Below are 17961 nucleotides of genomic sequence, written 5' to 3'. Positions count from 1 at the left end.
TAGCATTGGCATTATTCCTATATTGTTATGAGCAACCAAAGTCAATGGCCCCTTGGGTATCTATTTATATATCCCTTTTATTTGCTAAACCCTTGCCTTAAATTAAGCAATATTTAAGCAAATGCCAAGCTGCCCACTGGCTAAATGTAATCATATTACAGAAGAGAGAGCCTGAATTCCAGGAAAATCTGAAAATTCATAGGCTTAAAGGCGCGCAACCTGCTGGCAGGAGCAGAGGCAGAAGCAGAGGCAGTCGCGCTTGCCTGGCAAATATCCTTGATATCATTTAGTCATCTGGAAAAAATTCAATCAGCATACTTGGCAAATATTCAACAGAGCTCTGAATGTGCCCGTGGATGGGGCGGCAATGTCGATGGCGATGTCGATTGTTTGACTGAGCGAGCAGCCCCTGAAGGGGGCCTGCAGATATATGGGGGTGGCAGGTGGAGTGGGGTTGGTGGGGTGTTCGCTGCATAAATCAACAGCAAATAAATGCTGATACGCTGAAAGTTCGTCTTGGGATGCTTTCGGCTGAAACAAAAAAACATTCGAAGCGGAAACGAAAAGAACAAAAAGAAAAAACAAGAGGAAAAAAAAGGCGAAAAACGAGGAGAAAAATTCGCATTCGATAATTGAATTTTCCCCGGCGGAGAATATATAGGAATAGGAAAAGAAAAAAGTGTGTCCAAAGGAAAAAAGTGCGGGGAGTGGGTGGGCGGCCACGAAGGACCCCGAAGCGTGTCCAGCGATGCATGCGTCGCACGTAGCCGGAGGAGCAGAAAAGGGAGGAGTCCAAGGAGGAGCAGGACCACGAGCTGGCAGCTTGGAGCTGCTCCCATATTATGTGCACAATAAATAGACGTGATCAGCATGAGCAAGGTGAGGGAGCATCGCTGTCGTCCTTCTCGTCCTCGTCCTTTTCCTCGCTAGCTGTCCTTGCGCTTGGCTGAGCGGCCACATCGCTGACTGCATGCTGAGAAGGAAGTCCACTGAGGGATAAATCCTAAAATATAGCTCATTTCTAGTTCTAAGACATGATTTTGTCTATAAAGATTTCTCCCAGTGCAGGGACTTGGAGCACCGAAATCCCCGAGTGGAAGCCGGCAGAAGGAGCGAAGGAAGCACTTGAGAGGATGTTGACTGAGTTTTTCCTCAGCTTCTTTTTGCCGGCTGTTTCCGGCTTTTGTTGCACGAAAAGTGCTCGACGGAATCTTTTGTCCCAGTATCTGTATCTGTGTCTGCCTCTCTCTATTTGTGTGTGTGTGTGTGTATGTGCTTGTGTCTTTGGAGGTAGGGAGCGGGCTAAGTACGCCCAACCCCCTGCTTTACTTTTCCCCCCCGGAGATGTTGAAACTTCCGAAAAACAAGGCGCCGCTAAACTTTTTTATGCTAACTTACTTTGTAGTTTCTTCTTATTTGCAACTTTGATTTTTGTTTATTTTCGCTTGCGAGCCACCCCCGCAGAGCGAAAAGAAAAAGAAGAAGAAGAGCAAAAAAATGGGGGAAGGAAAAGCTTGGGAAATCGCAACCCCCAAGAAAGAGAAAATGGCGGCAAAGCAGCTTCAAGTAGAAGCAAAATTTCTTGACACGGAAAATTTCCTTGGACTTTGTTTTTCTCGCTTTTCCCTGCCTTGCTTTTCCTCCTTTTGCTTCCGTTCACTTTAAAATGCGCCATTTTCTTGTTTGCTGACCCGGGCCTACAAAGCTCTCCCCCCACCCTGCTTCAGATTTTCCAAGCGGAAGTTTTATGAATTTTCTACAAAGCAGCCAAGTTTTTTCCCAGCTACGAGTGTCCTTTGGGTTTTTCATTTTCCTTATTTCTTTTTTTCCTTTTTTGGTAGTATAAAAATGTCTATCTTGCTGTGGAATCACTGCAGTGTGAATAATGACAAAAAGCAGAGGAGCTGCGTCAGGAAATATTCATAAAAAAAAGAGAAACCAAGAAATGCTTTTCCAGAGAAATGTCAACCCGCAAAATAAAAAACAGTTGATGGGGTCTGCCATGCGGGTTGGTTACTAAATTTTCAAACTTTTCACTTGCCTACAATTAAAAATTAAATTTAAAAAAACAAGGAATTGGTGTCAGGAATTTCATTTCGGCTCTAATGAAGTTATTAGAGGCCTCAATGAAGGTCAACGAATCGACAGCCCGCACTCAGAAACGATCTTTTAATTGTAGGAGCGAGTACCTAACCCTGAAATTAGCTTCAATCATCATCATTTTCTTATTTTTTCCGAGGACTGCTGATAATTATGTCGCCTGGCCAATTGACGGAGCGTGAAGCGGAAAGTCTTTCCATGTGTGGCTGCTAATTAGAGAGTGTCATTTGTTGGAGGTCGTCAAGGGGTTAAAATGGGTCATCAACAGAGGCTGACATTTTGAAAAAACTGGAGTTTATGGTGGTTTCTAAGTCTTAAAAATCGGATTAATGATTAATTTTTAAATAAGTTTTAGTGAGTTATCTCAGCTACTACATCAAAGATCATTGCAAAGGCTTTCTAACCATAAAAAACATTACAAACCTTTAACATTTTCCGTAACATCTTTACCATAACAGCAGATCTTATCTTGGAAAATGAGAAAAACTAGATTACATACCTAATATAAAATTCCAACCTGACACTGAGTGATTAGAAATACAATTACCCAAGCGGGCTTAAGCAATTAATTAAGAAATTTAGCACTTCTAAGTCGTAAGTTAGTTGAGTTAAAACCGCAGTAGTTACTCTCTTTACTGCCTTTGTCTTTCACTCTGGGAATTAGTCTGATTAGAAGTTGAATGTTTATTAATTTAATTTGACATAACTTATGTTAATCTTAAAGTTTATGTTGCTGCTCTATTTATACATTATTATTTTTATTATTTTTTGGTTGAGTTTCTCAGGCGAATTAGCATAAATTATGCACGCCCACTTGCGAATGCAGTTCGTGCGTGTGCCCTGTGTTTTCCCACCTTTTCGCCCCCGCCATGCACCCCCCGCATGTTGCACGTGCCATTTGCCGGATTTTCCATGGCAGGTGGAGCAACGCACAATTAAGCCTCAAGTGGCAGGACCAGCGGGAGTCCTCCAGGACCTGCCTAGTTTATTGAATTTTCATATTTTGTGCCTGCGACTCGCTCAACTATGTAAAGTGAATTTGGTAAACGAATTAGGCATCTCGCTGGCTCGAAACTTTGGCCAAACAAACAACTCAGCAGCAGGGCCATAGAATAAAGCTGGAAAAATAAAAATGCCACGCCCCTATACAAATGCCAAACGCCTTCATCTCAGCGGGGGGTGAAGAATACAAAAGGGGAAAGAGGAATAAACACTGGAAAAATAGCTTAGAATGGAAAGAATTTCCTCTGTGCTTAAAAATGGTTTAATTTTATGCAATTTACTTCTGATTTTTATTTTGTGGTAAAAACTTTTTAAATAAATTTAACAAATATTTACTTTAACCTTTCCAACAGTCTAAAAACTTAAAAGAAACTTTTCCCCAAGTGTGGCATAATCGAATTTATTTGTCTGAGGGTTTTCTTTTGGGCAAAAGTTTTTCGCAAAGCTGGCAGCGGTTTTCAGTTTTGAGTTTGTGTCCCTTTCACTCCCTTCCCCGGGAAACCCTCAACCTCCCCCCCTCAAACCACATTTGCACACGCTCGTCCACACACGAGATTTGATTTTATTTCATTTTCGGGATGCTGTAAAATTAGCAGCATAAGATTGGATTATCTTTATGTGTGGTGTGCTACCCAGCTTTGGCCCTTTTTTTTCAGTTTTTGTTCGGTAGAGAAAAGAGACACAGCCCTGTGATTAAATATGTCGAAGCACGTGCCACGATTAGGCCAGTCAGGGGTTAAGGCAGAGGCAGAGGCAGAGGCATAGGCATAGGCATAAGCACACTAGAGTTAAGGGAGAGGCGACACTTTTGTTGAATTGCTAATTTGCCTAAAGTCAGCCTTTCTTTCGCTCGACTGGCCAAACGGACCGGAAACCGATGGTGTCCTTTCGGCGGTTCCTCTGAAATGAGATTACGCTGAAGTGGCATCGCTTTTTTTGGGCTTCGAGAGGGATTTGTTAACGGAAATAATGGTGGTATTATAGGGTTAGTCACACGATTTGCTACAAATCAATGAGTTCATCAATGGTAAGATCTATCTGGGCAGTAAACAGAGAGAGTGGCACGAACTGTGGCAGTTGAAGATGATTTTAGCTTTAACTTATATTAACTTCAGTTATTTCAGAGTATCTGAGGACTTTTCATGGTCACTCCATCACCTTGAGCAGCCTTTCTCGCCTGGGAAAGACTTTCCCAGCTGCCTTGTCGGCAAACGAAGTGCTCTCTAATTGGAACCCCATTGGCTCATAGGCTCCATAATATGGCCGTTCTATAAATCGCCCTCCCCTCAACCTACCCCTCGTGGAGTCATAAAGTCAATTAATCGCCTAAAGTGCGGGATAATAATTCCGGGCTCAGAGAAACCGCGACAACCGCCAAAAAGCGGCGAGCACCTCGAGACGTCTCAACTATAAATCGACCCGAAATGGGAATGGTGGATGGATGGATGGAGGGTCTGGGATCTGGGCAGCGGGATGGGAATGGGACTCGCGCCTTTTGCTGTTTGTTTTTGATGTTGATGTTGATGAATGTCGGTGGCCGCAACTTTCCGCTGTTGTTTTTAGGCCCAAAGAGTGTTGGATGTGTACATTTCTGACCACTTTCTGTTGTTCTCGGTTAATGTTTTCATTTTGTGGATTGTGGACTGGTTGGATGGCCAGGCAGTTGCGTGCTGCTTGATGCATGTTCCCTCACATTTCACGGATCCCACTTAGCCACTTGATTGATATGTTGCAATAATTCTTATCAAACAATGACCAAGAGAGCAGTGAAAAATAGATGGTTATATTACTCCGCTCAGCACCGCCTTTTTGGCCCAAAAACAGGAAAAAAGCTCTTGGAGAAAATCTACCGAAATTCTCACTTTTGTAAACAATATTAAGAAATATTAATTTTCATTTATCATTTTGATTGAGCGATCAAATCAAAAGAGATCTCTCTCTGTCTTTCTTCTCCGTTTGTTTTCTCGTGTGATTTCTTTATTATGATAGCAGAGATTCCCTTTTAATGATCTTTCGACCGTCTTGATTTATGGTTCCCCAAGATTCCGGAGATCCCAGACCGCAAGCCAAAAGCTGAAAGCCAAACCCAAGATCCATCTCCAACTCGAAGTTTAGCCGCAAGGTGTCGAAACTGCAACTTGATTTCGGAATGGGAAGCTGTAGCTTGGGGCCTGGGAAAATGGGTGAGCAGATCAGGTCAATCTAACGGGGTCCACTCTAATAGACGGGGACCTTTAGTGGGCGTGAATCGGCGTGGAAATTGTGTGTGAAAATGGGAAGATATTGAAGATGTTCCCAGGCTAGGCAGGTATCAACCTTGGGGGTCTTTGATAGTAGACTGGAAATGTATTATTTATTTATTACCATTATTTTAGAATATAAAAGCTTTCTAAAAATATATTTAATTATGCAATTAACAGCTTTATTACTATTACTGTGTAATTTAAAGCTCAACACACTTGAGGGCAGCACAGAAAAGTCTTTCGGGGATTAGGCTGCCTCTGAATTGAAGTGTGTCCTTTGAAGCTAGCTCCGCCTCCTATGACACATCCACTCCTCCCTCAACCTTTCGAGTGTCGAGTCGACTCTCGACTTTTGTTCTTTTTTTCCTGTTCAGCCAAGACTTAACTTAATTATACCCTGTAAATAGGCGTTCGCGTTGCGCAATCCCTTTTGGCCTTTTGTCAATTTCTCGGGGGGTGGGTCCCACTGATTTCCTGCTGCTCCTGGCCGTAAAGGATCCTTTGTAAGCCGCTTAGATCCCGAAGGGTTCCGGTCCTCCGGTCCCTCAACCAGTTTCAAATGCAGCAGCCGTGCAAATTAAAATTCGGTTTCTGCGGTTGCCACACTTGCATAACACCCCCTGCAAACACCACCGACGGGCAAACAACCCACACCGAACCCGGCCAAACCACTCCCTTCCCCACCGCACCACACTCAACCGCACGGACATGCTCTCTATAATTTATTTTGACATGTTTGCCAACACATTTCAATTGATTTTATTGTTGCCGCCAGAGCGAGCTCTCTATAAAAATAAAATAAACTCAAATCACACGAAAAGTATCACAATTATTGAAATATGAGAACTTTTCAACTGCCAACATGCTGCAAGTACACTACGAGAAACGGAGTAACTATCAAATATGCATTTTTCGGAAAATTACATAGGATTGGATAAAAAATAAAGTTCTTGAGTTTGATTGCCTGTTTATTGGGAAGCTCAACGACGTATGGCATTCCATGTTCGGACCATTTTTGGCTTCGTTATAGTGAAAATATTGTCTTTTTGTGGGTTAAAATTGAATGGAAAATTTCGCTTTTTCGATTTTTGCAATAAATTGCAAGATTTTTACATTTTAAACTGTGAATGAAGTTTAATTAGGAATTTGAAAACAAGGTCAACGAGGTATTACATTCCATGATCGGACCAATATTGGGTAAGTTATGGACATAATACTGAGATTTTGAGGGGAAAATCTGAAAAACCAATTTTCGTATTTTCGATAAGTGGTAACATCATCTTTTTTTGGAAAAAATTGACAAAATTTCACATTTTAAACTGTGAACACAGTTTTGTTGGAATTTTAATTACGAATCCAGCGATGTATGACAGTCCATACTCCGTCCGTTTTTGGCTTTGTGATGGGAAGAATTGTGAGAATTTTGGAGAGACAATCAGACTTATGATTTCTGACAGAAAATGATACCTTTTTGATCAGTTCTATACCTATAACTTAGTAAGAAGACAAGACGCACAGCTAAAAGGAGGACTGTTTTGTGAATCTAACGACCGAAACAAACTTTCCTCATCATTCGTTTGGTGATTTTTGGATTTTTAATTTTTGACTGTTTTTTGAATTTTTTGTAAGGGGTAACATCATCAAAATATGCAAAAATTCGCCAAATTTTTACGTTTTAAACTGTGAATGCAGTTTTGTCACAATTTTAATTACGAGATCAGCAAGGTATAACATTCAATATTCCGACCATTATTGGCGGAGTTATGGGAGTAATACTGAGACTTTGAGGGGAATCTGAGAAAACAAATTTTCGCAATCATCTTTTTTTGAAAAAAACCGTCAAAATTTCACATTTTAAACTGTGAATGCAGTTTTGTTGGAATTTTAATTACGAATCCAGCAATATATGACAGTCCATACTCCGACCGTTTTTGGCTTTGGAAGAATTGTGAGAATTTTGGAGAGACAATCGACTTATGATTTCTGACAGAAAATGATACCTTTTTGATCAGTTGTGTATACCTATAACTTGGTTAAAACAAGACGCACAGCTAAAAGGAGGACTGTTTTGTGATTCTAACGACCGACACAAACTTTCCTCATCATTCGTTTGGTGATTTTTGGATTTTTAATTTTTGACAGTTTTTTGAATTTTTTTGTAAGGGGTAACATCATCAAAATATGAAAAAATTAGCAACATTTTTACATATTAAACTGTGAACACAGTTTTGTTGGAATTTTAAATACGAGCTTAGCGAGGTATCACATTCAATATTCCGACCATTATTGGCGGAGTTATGGGAATAATACTGAGACTTTGAGGGGAATCTGAGAAAACCAATTTTCACAATTTCGATAAGGGGTAACATCATCTTTTTTTTGGAAAAACGGCCTAAATTTCATATTTTAAACTGTGAATGCAGTTTCGTTGGAATTTTAATAACGAGCTTAGCGAGGTATCACGTTCCATATTCTGACCATTATTGGCTAAGTTATAGGAATAATACTGTCATGTTGATGAGAAAATCTGAGATAACCAATTTACGCATTTTCGATAAGGGGTAACATCACAATTTTTTTGCAAAAATGAATTTATTTCTTGAATACGAGTTTATCTGTAATTTTGGAAATATGAATTTAACTTTTTCAAACACAAACAAACATCAGAAAGTAGAACCAATTTTTTGCACTGCACACATAGTAATAACAAGTTGCAGTTATCGCCTCGAAATCACACCTCTACGCCCCCGGAAAAACCACAGAGCAGCAGACAGACTCCCTCGCTGGCAAATAGTTTTGCGGATTTGTAAATTAACAAATTGAATTAAATGCGCGACTGGGCAGCAGATTCAGGATCCTGGAAACCCTGGCAACTTGTTTCACCCTCCCGCAGGGGGTTTTTAGTTTTATTTCGGCTGGGCTTACGCCTATTTGCATTCGGCTGGTTGGGCTGTATCTGTTTTCCCTTTACTTTTTTTTTCTTTTTCGGACTGATATCGAAAATTATGAAAATTTCCGTGTTTGTTATTCGATGATATAATCGCGATGATAATCGCTATGTGTCATCATGTGGCAAATTGCGGCAATTGTTGTTAATGATTAGGCCGTGCAAAAATGGCAGAGATCAATGGCCTTTGATTGCGGTCATAGTGGCAGGTGGTCCTTGGTCCTTGGTCCTTAGGAAGGGTATTTTGGACTAGACCCTTAATCGCAGTTTCCCTCCGACTTTAAAGTGATTGCATATGGCTTTTCTTTTCTTGAGCTCAGAGATTTTTTCAGCAAAAGGGTAAAATTTGATATTTGTGCATATTTTAAAAGGCAAACAATTTCCATGCAAATACTCACACATGCGAAAAAGTTCTTCTTGTCTGTTTGCCATATGGGTGTGTTTGTATTTGTGATGCCTCCGCCTGTGAAAATATTCCACATATTTTCGGAGCAACCAAAGCAAACATCAAAGGCTGCCAAGGAAACGAATGCAAAGTGCTCTGGTTTTTCCTCATACGAGGGTTAATGGTCTTGAGAGTTTGTAAAAAGATTTAAAGATTAAATTAGGTTTATTAAGTTGAATCCAACTTGAGTAAAGAGATTAATCTTTAAGCCCTAAACTAATCTTTACATGCATTTAAATCTTAACTTTCAATTTTAAAGGCGATTAAGTTAAGAAGATTTAACATTTTTTAAGCTATACTAACACTCCAAGGTACTTGCTTAACTTCCTTGAAATTTCTTAAACATTCCCCCAATACCTCTTACTTTCCCATTGGAGCCCTTCTCTAGCAAGCAGTAAATATGCATTTTGTTGAATTTTCCATTTCCATTTCCATTTGGCCAACCATTTTGCGCATTTTTATGGTGTTTATTTTTGGTAGCTTTTTAAAAAACATCAGAACTTTTCATTTACATATTCGCTTTGTAAAGAGACACAGGAGGAGGGCAGGGCAGGGAGAGAGAGAGGAGGCGAGCTGACTGGTGTCCTGTGTATCCTTCGAAACGTTTGCCACATTTTGCCTGGTGCCGAAAATTTGCATAAAATGCAAATGATGCCGGCAGCCCGAAAAAAGGGAAAATCGGTGGGGGGAAAAGCGGGGCTAAGGAAGGATGAGCTACCTCGGTTACCGCTGTGGCTTTTTGTGGTCCTTTGCGATATCATATTTATTAAAAGGATTATTGGTGCTTCACTGGCATATCCTGTTAGCGCCGCTCAACGAACCTGCCACCCTGCCCCCCTGCCACCCTGCCACCATCCACCCACCACTATCCCATTTATGCAAATGAACAGCGGCTGCCTTTTGTTTCAGCTTTCCAAACTCCAACTCCATTGGAAAATATGCTGCTTTTCTTTTTGCCTCCTTTTATTTTTTGACAGTCGCCGGCGCCATATTTGATTTAAAAGTTGACGCCGCCGAATGGTTCCCCCCCTTAAAAAAAAAAAGAAAAGAAAAGACTCTGTAAAAAACATTACTCAAACACAATTAAAATGGGCGAGTTTTCCGTTTACAACTTCAATGGAATTTCCAGAGTTTTCACTTGACTTCACACCTCGCACTTAGCACTTGGCCTCTGAAGGCGGCGCTATCTTTGGACTTGGCGCTTTGTTATGATTTCACTCTATTTACTTGGCTTTTCTCACCTCCGAACTCGGTTTACTTCTAATGAAGTCGAACGTTTCGGCTGGATTTTATGGCCAAACGCCCTCTAAGGTGATGGGAGAGGTAAGGATTCTCAGGATCTGGTTTTAGATGTGATGGGAATCAAGATGGGTTTAACTTTATTGGGTTTTAGGTTTATTAAGGTGATAATTAAGGGGAGTTTTTATGTTTTTTATAGTTTAACATATCTTATTGGGGATTTCTGGACTTTTAAGGATTAAAAACAAGGAAGGCAAGAGTTACATTCTTCTTACCAAAAAGATTAAAATAATCATCTTAAGTAGTGTTTAAAATAATAATAATAAATTTAATGTTATAAATTTCCTTATAAATCCTCTTAAAATACCTTTCAGCCTTCAATCTCCATTTTCCTTATGCCCATTTTAAAGTCCTCCATTTAGTATGTCAATTCAAGAGTTCGTTGCTGTATGACATATTGCAGCAAGTGGAAATTGCTCGCTTCCATCCCCGAAACCCCAAGTCAGCCCCCTGGCACACAGAAAGCACCCTTTCGCCACACAGATAACACCCACATATGGCACTAACACCGCCAATTTGACGCCAAGAGTGAGTCCATGTGACTGTGTGTGTGTGTTTGTATGCTTACCCCCTTTTCCACATTTTCCCCCATTTTCCCCCCAAACCTCCCGCCTCTGTCGATGCCCACTTGTCAGTCATTTTACGAAAATGTTAAAGTATCAAATTCATTGGAATTGCGTTGAGAATGTTTGACAGTTCATAAATGCCCGACGCTTGACTTGCATAAATATTTTTGCAGGCAAGGCAGCCGGAAAATGGGGTGGAAAAGCAAGGGGAAAAGTGAGTGGGAGCCATGGAGCATGTGTGGTGAGCTCTTGAAAAACTTTCCAAAATGCGAAAAGTCAAACAAACGTCCGCGCCTCCGCTGCCTTTTTACAGTTTTCAGTTTTCCATCTCGCATTGCTGAGCATTTTCCGCTTTTCATGGTTGCCATTTTGTTTCGAGAGCCGTCAAAAAGTTTCCCCCTTTTGTTTTATTTTTGTCGTGCTTCAGTTTTTTTTTTATTTTTTTCTACTCATGTTTGTTTGTTTTTCAATATTTTTTTTTTCCCGTTTTTTCGTGAGTTTGCGTCGTCGCAGTGTTGAAATCACTCGACCGAAAGTCACTCAAAGGCTGGCCACTACCACTGAGAAATCCACTCAAAGGGGGCGTTGCCAGAAATTCCGAGTATTTTGGTCGAGTGAGTGGGCGAGTGTTGAGACAGGGTGTTTCGGCTTAATTCCCGTTTTCAGCTGCTGATGGTCGAGAAACAGCTGTTGGCCGGAGAGCGAGTCCCTGGACCCTAAGTTATGTCCTTTCTCTGCTCCTGGCGCTCTGTTAGTCGAATTCGTGGAAATCCGCCTGCCAGGAGGCGTTTTCACCGCACTTTTCCACTTTCCCTGCTGGCGTGATCTAGCGCCGGCAAATCTATTGTGGGTTTGACTATAATGGTTGTGTTTTGAGGTTGATAGCTAGGAGATAGTTAAGATATCAACTTAAAAAACAGGAAAATAGTATCTAATAGTTAGTTAGTTAGTTAATCATTCTTAAAATAGTTACAAAATAATATTTTTAAGGTTTATTTAATGCCAAATCATATCCCATTCCTCCCTCTCTGTTCCCTTCGCAACCTTTTCAGCTCAATGACCCATTCCCGTTAGCTTTGTGCTAAAAACCCTTTTATCATCCGCCCTTCAAAGGGGCGGTAAAGGCGCCTAACAATTCACTTCCGCGTCTACAACCATTTCCGTTGCACTAGTCAACAAAACAAAGGGAAATGCCTAGAAAGGCGCAAAAAATATGAGAAGAAAGCCAAGGCGGCAGGCAAATAAATAATAACAAAAGCTGAGAAACAGTGAAAAGTACACAAAAACAGTGACAGGAAAAAGGTGAAAAATGTGTGTTGAGGTGCGGCATGCAAAAGTTCCGAGCGCCCCCCCCGTTTTGGCCCGCCCCTCCAATATTGATGGGTTTTGCACACGAAATACGAACAAGAGTATGACGCGATTAGAATCTGTAATTAGTTTTCGTGTATCTGCAATTGTTGTTTTGTGAGGGTGAGAACTGCACTTGTTTGGCGGCTAAACTTAAAAAGGCGTTAAAACGAGCGCCGACGCCTGCTACACGCGATCTTCTTGCGGCGACCCAAAACTTGGGGGCGTTATGAGGTCTCAACTTGATGAATGGCAGCCAAGATGCAACCAGCAACATCTAAGCAACAAAAAAAATGAGGCAGCAACCTGTCATGAAAGCCAATTGCCGCTGTTTGCCCTCGACTTTGAATGGGGTCAAAAAAGAAGGCAGGAAAGAAAAGTCAACAAACATGAAGAAGCTTAGAGGGTGATCAGGATGAGGATTGCCAGCATTTGTCCTTATTTAAGATGTATAAGAATATTAAAAATAAAAAGTATATATACTAGTAAAAGGCAAAGAAAGTATTCTATTTTTAGGTTTTAAAATATATTTAATAAAGATTATAAACCTTCAACTTCATCAGTTATCTACAAATTTAAGTACTAAACTTACTCCCTTTTCTACTCCCTTTTCCCCTGCAGTATTTTGGGCTTTGGTCATCGTTTAAATTATATCGATTTCGTATCATAATCAAATGTTTGCTGCTTGTCGTTTGGCGGCATCCCCATGTCCAATATAACAACTACAAAAACACCGACAACACCAACAGCGGCAACAACAATAATCAACGTGCGACAACGGCAGCAAACAACAGCAACAACAACAACAACAACAACAATGGCAAACAGTAGTGGCAACAAACAGGCTCATTTGCATATTTACCAAACACACACACACACTCACACGCACAAGCGGAGGAGCATGCCAAAATATACGATATCGTGTGCTCATAATAAGTATCTGATAAGTAATGATATACAAACACAGATACAGCGATATAGAGATACAAGTGCTTGTGCCTGCGAATGTGGGTGTGTGTGTGTGTGTGTGTGTTTGTGAGATAAATGCATTCACAAAATGGCCGAACACCGCAACGCACACATGCAAACAGTGGAGCGAGGACCGTTATGCAAAGTGCAATGGCTGCAAAGTGCAATATTGCACTTGCAACATTGTTGCTGTTGTTGTTGTTGCTGTTGCTGCTGTGCTTTCCACATTTGATGTTGCTCTCGTTTGGCTTTGTGGCGCATTTTTGGCGTAACACAAAGTGCAACACACTTTAACACACACACAACCAAAGACTTCAAACCAAAGCCAACGACAGCAATAGAAATTGCAGCTGCAACAGCAATATCAAGTCTAACGACAACCCCCCAGGGCCACCAGCAACTGGATTGAGGGACAGCAATTTAATCCGTTTAAAAGTGGTCGAAAAAGATTAATTTAAGATGTGAATGCGTTTAAGATGCTTGATTTTGGTTAATAGAAATAAATTATGTGATTTTAAATAGTAAATTCTTAAAAAATATATTAAAAATATAATACTTATGACTTTTAAGAGATTTTACAAAGTAAAAAACGTTTTAGTGCTGAACAGCATGTAATACTTGATGAGGCACTTAAATCTAATAATATTTCTAGGAGATTTCTTAACTTAAGGTCTACATAAAACCCTTCCCTTAACAAGGACTTAACACCACCTACTTATAAACCCATTTCCAGCACTATGACCTATGCAAATTGCGGACATTAAGCCATCATTTCAGTTTAGCACACCATCCACAGCTAATCTCCGCATCTTCGTAAATCGCTTCTATAAATATAACCGATTCTTTTGTGGATCAATAATGACGCAGCAGAGATGGCAAGAGTATCGTTTTAGTAGCGCTGCGTTATCAAAATTCATAAGCGATTAAACATTTAAAAGCCCATAAGAGACAGAGAGATTTTCATAAAAAATCGATTTGACTTTGTTGCCGCCATGCCGCCATCGACTGAATTAATATTGAAAAGATGTTGTGGATGCTAGAGCGTAGGTCTAAGGTGGATTTTTGGTGGGACAATAAAACACACAAAGGAAATTTTTTCAACGCAAAAGCCACAGCAGAGACAGTGAGTTATAATATTCGGATTGGGGGATGGGGATGACAACGGCGGTTAAAATTAAAAGCGCAACTCCAAACACAGGCAATTAATCAAAAATTCTGGGTCTCAACGGTTGGCGCGGTGGCTCGGTTTGTTCGGAGACCCTATGATAACTCTATTATTGTGGCCACATCTTAGTAGCGACTAGATATGGATTTACAAGCATTTAACATTTTCCTTTTGCCCCTCTTTGTCTTTTGTGTTGTTGTCTCTCCCTCGTTTGAATGTGGCAACTTGTCAACAGGTTACCCGAAACTCGATACTTTAAGTCGCTCCCCCTCTCTCTCTCTCTCGGGAGGAGTAAAAAAGGGAAATCTTTATCGGTGGGTTTTCACATTTATCTGGGCCCAGGGATCGGGCATAAATTAACTTGTTACGCCCCAGCCTGGGAAAGAATCTCCCACTGTTTACCAAAAATGTACATACAGATATCTCTTGGATTGCATCTGCAGTATCCCCTCTAGTATCTTTGGCATTCAAACCACAATCGGTGGAAGGTCGGTCGCTGTAATTACCGGATTAAGGACACGTGCCTCCAGCTTCCTTTTGACTCACTGAACCCGCTGCACTTGGCTCTCCAGCCTTTTGTTTGGACTCAGCTCTAAAGCCGCGTGCGAGTCTCACTTGATTTAATCATAACTATAGTTGTATAAATATCCTCTATCTCAGGCGACAGTTCAGACTGCGACTGCCTTCGAAATCAATCAAACGAAATTAACAAGTTAACAATGGCAAAGACACAAAATGTGGGAAACGCCGGGGGTTACAAATAGGAATCTAAATGGGCACTGAGAGAAAAGAGTTTGTTAGTTAAGTTTTACTTCACATGATGAATCATTAAAAGCAATGACTAACTTGAAAGGATGATGTGTAATATCCCTGAAGTAATGCAAAGGTAATGTTCCAGTGCTTACTTTGACATAGCCTATATAGGTTTTGAGTTTATAAGTAACATTATTTTTTCTCAGTGCCCTTCTGGACTCAATCATTGTGCAATTATGCGTCCATCCCTGTGACATGAAAAGTCAACAAGGAGAGTGAATGGCTGGCGAGGAATTGTTATTGCTCGAGGGCTCTCGGCTCATTTGTTTGATTCTTTTAACAGCATTTCGCGTGGGATTCGCGATTGTTACGAAAATAGGATTTAATATTCTACCCCAAGTCAAAATGAAATAAAATAAAAACAAAAACAAAACTGAACAATATTTCAAGCATTTTCCTGGGAACTTTCATTGACTTTTCCCTCTTAAACTACAGTTAAAAATGCTTGAAAAAAGATAAAACTTTAAAACCCATAAACCTTATAATTTGTCTTTGATAGAGATTTACCAACAGATGACTCTATTCTTTGGAATTTCATTTTTTAATTAGCCAGACGCTTGGAATAGTTTTTTAATTGATTTTCTATAAACAAGAATCTAGTTTAAAGGCATTACTAAAATATTTTGTGTTCCCAGTGGATCGGAACCATTAAAATAAGAGCTTGCCCAAATTTGATGGCTCTTTAATGTGCTGCAGGTATAGTTTGGGTTTTTTATATGGAACCACGATCTATGATCTGCTTGGGGATTTATTTATGCGGCCAAAAACATAAATAAATAATTTTTTGGTGTCTCGCAGTCGGGTCATAAAACTCGAGCAAAGTGTCAAGCGGGTTCCATTTAAGGTTTTACATAGCACGTTCCAAGTCTGAAAATGTGATTAATGTGAAGGGGATTTTAAACAAATGACTCGAGAAGGTGATGTATATTGATGCGGTGGAAAGCCTTTTAAGGTTTATCTATTAGTTTTTAGATTAAAGCGAAGTTTTAGGAAGTTTTACTAGAAAGAAAGTTCAACCAGGCCTTTAAATCTTAAAATAAGTTAAAATATATAGAAGATATAGATAAATATTGATATATTAAATCTTAAAAACTAATATTTCATATCCTCTTCTAACAGAAAACTACTTTCATGCCAAACTATTAGGCACATAAATCGTCATAAAACAAAATACTTTTTCACACTAATAGTTAACCACTTCCAGCTAATGCCTGTCTATAATAACCAATTTAAAAGCCATTCAGCACTTAACCTACATAAATAAAACTTAAAAATAAATATTAAAAAACTAATTATGAAAATTGAAGAAAACAAAAGCCCAAAGGGGAAGTACACTTATTTTTCATATTTTCCGTTTGGCTCCCAAGTCGATTGGCTGGCTAATAAAGCACATTACTTCTTGGTTTTGGCCAACAATCTTCGGATTTATGGCATGTACCACCCACCCACGTCTGTAGGAAAGCTGGTCAAAATCAAATCCGTCGACTTAGTGGCAACATTGTGGCGGCGCCTCGGCCATTTGCCAATTTTATGGCCCATCTCGACACACAATTTTCCAGTCGAGTGCGGAAATGCGCGCATCATTCGACGGCTGATGACTTGAACCGCACCGTTTCCCGGTGGAGGTGGCTCAAATTCGGACTTGGATTTTTGAGATCCGAATAGTTGGACTCGGGCTTGGAGCCGGGTGCACCTTTCCAATGCCATTAAATAGGCTCGGTTGCGGTTGCTGGGTTATCAGCACGATGGCATCATTGTAATAGACTCTTCACAGTCCGCATTTTTATGATGCTTACAAGCATTTCAACAAGTTTTACAGCTTTTCCACTAAAAGCCAGCCCCCGAAAAGTGGTCGGCACACAAAACTCCATGGCGCTCCGAATGAAAATCCAAGAAGAACTCCCCCATCTTGCCAGTCGGATCAGTATGTGTCTCAGAGGAGGCACTTGAAGAAATATTTCTAGTTAACTTTAGGATTATTTTGGATTTCCATAACAAATTTTAAGGCTTTTCTTAGACATTCTTAAACTCACAACTTCATAAAAGCATTCTCATAATTTTAAAATCTTAACTTATTTTTTTTAAGTGTTCCCCTCAAAAGAAATCAATTCGAAATGAGCCATTAAACGCTGCTAAACACGCGGGCATTTTCCACCGTTTCCACCTCTTTCACCTTTTTCCCCTTTGCCATCTCTTCCACTTTTCCGACGGTGGCTCCGTCTCCGGTCCAGCCATAAATTTCCAACAAAAGAATGTAACCCAATGCCTGAGAGTTATCCGCTGGGCAGGTTTTTGGGTCTTTCAGTTTTTGGGTCTCCCGTTCGATAGCCGCAGTCCCGATTTCTTCTGAATAAATTAAAATTAAAATAAAAATCATTTGTTTTTTTTTTCGTTTTATATTTTCGCCGCCTCAAACGTGGGAAATGTGTTTATCACCAAGTAGGGGCCGGGATGCATTCGGGTTCTTCTTCACTGTTGCACAACATTGGGGCATCAAGTTTTTTGTTATTTTAATTTAACGATCTCTTAAAAGTGCAATAGGGCCAAAAAGCCTGACCAATGTAATGTCAATGATGTCATAATACCTCGATCTCCGAGAAATCGGAAGAAATAAGAAGCCAAAGGAGGCCAGAACTGTCTACCCTCATCGAGTCTGGCCTGTACTTTGTCAGCTGAGCATGACCGACTGATCTAATTAGGATATTATGTCACTCGCTGAAAATAACTCTTGGGGAAACTGAAAAAGAAGTGCGAAAAGAGGGAAAAGGAGAGCTGAATTGAGATTAAGACAGACAGATATTTGACCTTGAATTATATAACTTAAGTTTCAGAAAAGTTCTGGATTTTAGCAATCGATTTTAGCCTTAGAAAGATCACTTTTAGCCTAGACCACTACTGAAGGCTTAATTGATAGATATGAGATCATAGACATTAAATCATTTTTAAAAACATTTCAATTATTAAACGATGAAGCGAATATCATTCAAATTTAAATAAATTTTTAAATATTTATCATTAATTGATGAAGTCAAGTCATGCTGAAGACTTCATTGCCTTGACAGCAC

The sequence above is a fragment of the Drosophila eugracilis genome, unplaced genomic scaffold, assembly GCF_018153835.1.
Source record: "Drosophila eugracilis isolate 14026-0451.02 unplaced genomic scaffold, ASM1815383v1 contig_2088, whole genome shotgun sequence".
NCBI classification, from domain to species: Eukaryota; Metazoa; Arthropoda; class Insecta; order Diptera; family Drosophilidae; genus Drosophila; species Drosophila eugracilis.
This window is presented reverse-complemented; position numbering follows the sequence as displayed.